Consider the following 3,007-nt stretch of genomic DNA (forward strand, 5'->3'; position numbering starts at 1 on the left):
ATTCTATTCCCTCGCACAATCATTATGCTCACCTTTCTCGTGCTATCACCATGCTGGATTCCCTCATTTTATCACTGTCAACTTTTTGTGCTCTCACTATACTCAATCCATCGTGCTAATAATATTCAGTTCCCGAAGTCTCAGGGCTGAGGCTCATCCTCCTTTCTGGATGGGAGAGTCCCTCCTCGTTATCCCCAAAGAACATTCACTGACCTCATCTGATGACTCTGAGGAACTTCTGCACTCTTGGGAGGCTGAGACCAGGAACCTCAGATTGGTGGAGGGTTGCCCATTACCCCTTCCATCTTCCAGCAAAGATGCCAGGATAACATGTGCCTGAATGGAGGCTGGGGTCTCTTTCATCAAGGTGGAGAACCAGGACTCTGCATTGGGGGCCAGTAGTATGAGCGCAATAGGTTCAGTTAAAAAATCAAACATGTTCATGTATCACGTAGGAGGCGGGGAAGAAGGCAAGACCATTTCTATGAGCAGTGGCATCGATTGGCATAAGCTGTAGTACGTAGCGCCTCATGAAGTCCAGAGGAGACCGAGTTACCCCTTGCCCCCGACAGACATACTCCTGCTCTTTTTTATTTTGTTCAATTCCAGGCTCGAAAATGGACGTAGCATTTATTGAGCTCCCACTGGGTACAATGCACTGTATTAAGCTTCGGAGGTAGAGAACAAAGAAGTAACTCAATGGCCTGCCCACAAGGAATTTACGCTGTAATGAGAGAGGCAGACAGAAAAATATTTACAAATGGAGTAATCAGGATAAATAATTGAACATCAGTTGAATAAGCAAATAAACAAGAGTGCTGTGGATGAGTATAATTAAGTTCATAAGCGCTAGAGATGGCTGATGGTTTTATACAACTTAGGGTGCTGGGAATTAATTGGGAAAAAGATCCCTCCTGCACCTTTAATAGGAGAGAATGATTTCTTATTGGCTATCTCTTTCCTTTTCATTTGGTCCTGAAAAAGTCATTGCCCTCCACTCTACAGCTTGCTCTTCAATAAAAATAGAAACACGAATAAAGCTTAATTGTGTACCAGCTTAAAGGCAGATCTGGGGGCCAGGAACAAACAAAGTTTTTATTGGCTGCTCTGCCTTTTGGCATCTCTTCTACTCTGAGCCCGAAGGGAACCCAAGCACTGCCCGTGACCTTATTTCTTTGGATTCGAGGATTGGATTAAATAAGTAGAGTGAGATGATGAGCTGTCCTTAATGGACTGTTGGTTCCTTTTCAAGGCAAAAGAGGGCCAAGTGATTTTTTTTTCCCTGAAACATTGGTCTAAATTTATCTAAAGAGGAATCATTTCTGAGTTAAGCGGTTTGTAAAAAAAAAAAATAAATAGTAAAAAAACAATAAAAATCTGGGGGCTAATGGCAGAGAACCAGACAATCTACCTAAAATCTAGACAAAGAGTTTGTAGAGTCAGGAGGGAGGAGAGTTTGGATGGACTGGTCAGATGGAAATGTCTTCCCAAAGTCTCCGTTTCGATCACTTAATCATTGAGGGCCTCAGGATCACCACTCCACAAACAGGGCTGGCAACCTTTTACAAACTGGTTCTTTTCCAGCCTTATCTTCTTTTAGCTTCCCAGTCAACTGCTTCTCCTTTCCATCTCCATTTCTTCATCCAAATCCTTAGTACCATCTGCCTGTTTAGGAATAGTCTCCTTAATGGAGCCCCTGAAGCGCTTAGTACAGTGTGTGGCACTTAGTAGGCGCTCAGGAAATATTATTGCTACTCTTTCTACCACATCAACAATTCTTGTTCCTCCTGCTGCTACAACTGCTATATTCATTTGTCTTATGCCGTCGAGTCGTCTTCAACCCATAGTGATGCCATGGACACATCTCTCCCAGAACGCCCCCACCTCCATCTGCAATTGTCCTGGTAGTGTATCCATAGTTTTCTTGGTAAAAATACGGAAGTGGTTTACCATTGCCTCCTTCTGTGCAGTAAACCTGAGTCTTCGAACTTGATTCTCTTCCATTATGCTGCTGCCCAGCACAGGTAAGTTTTGACTTGTAGCAGATGGACTTCCACTAGCTAGCCACTGCTCAAGCTAGGAATGGAATGGATATGCCTCTGCCTGACTCTCCCTCCTGTAGTTGAGATTGGTAGAGTACTGGGATCTCTCCAGGTGTGATCCTGAGAGGGGGCTATATTCACTAGATTTTACTTTCTTTTGGTCCCCGCCCACCCTCCTCAACCAACACTGGCTCTGAGAGCCTTTTCAAAAGCACTGCTTTCACAGCTTCATTTTTATCCTCATGTCCATTGTGGACTCCCTGTTGGAGTAAACCTCAGAGCTAAATCCTTCCACTTCAGCTTCCCAATATGACCACCATTAGGTGACTTCTGCCTCCTTCTTCTCCTCTTGTACCCCCTGGCCCATTCCCTCTGCCCTGCCCCATTGACCTCACTACTGTCTTGACCTATTTTCTTCTCCCCACTCCTGTCTTGTATTCATCTCATATTTTTTTGCACCTTCAGGACATCTCTACTTGGATGTCCTGCAGATACTTCAAATTTAACATGTCCAAAAACTCTGTCCTCCACATGACTTTCCCATCACTGTAGACACAACACTCCCATCCTTTCAGTCTCACAAGCCCGTAAGTTTGGCTTTGTCTTAGGCTCATCTCTCACATTCAACCCACATATTCAAGCTGTCTCCGTATCCTGTTAGTTCAATCTTCACAACACTGCTGAAATCCACCCTTTCCTCTCTATCCAAACTGTTACCATATTAATCCAAACGCTTATTCTTGATTCCCCTTGATTCTTGATCAGCCTCCTCACTGACCTCCTCGTTTCCTATCTCTCTCCACTTCAGTCCATATTTCACTCTTCTGAATGGATCATTTTTCTACAAAACCATTCAGTCCTTGTTTCCCCACTCCTCAAGAACCTCCAGTGGTTGGCCACCCAACTCTGCGTCAAACGGAAACTTCTTACCATTGGCTTTAAAGCACTCAGTAACCTTACTCCTT

The 3,007-nt window shown here is 44.2% G+C and overlaps 1 non-coding gene across 1 annotated transcript; it reads right to left on the minus strand.

Annotated features, from left to right (window-relative positions):
- Positions 1-2,034: 2,034 nt before the first annotated feature.
- Positions 2,035-2,172, minus strand: LOC114813579. The gene has a single exon (XR_003761296.1). It is a non-coding gene; the product is annotated as a small nucleolar RNA SNORA7 (small nucleolar RNA).
- Between the last annotated feature and the right edge of the window lie 835 nt (positions 2,173-3,007).

Source organism: Ornithorhynchus anatinus, chromosome 7 (genome assembly GCF_004115215.2).
Source record: "Ornithorhynchus anatinus isolate Pmale09 chromosome 7, mOrnAna1.pri.v4, whole genome shotgun sequence".
Taxonomy (NCBI): Eukaryota; Metazoa; Chordata; class Mammalia; order Monotremata; family Ornithorhynchidae; genus Ornithorhynchus; species Ornithorhynchus anatinus.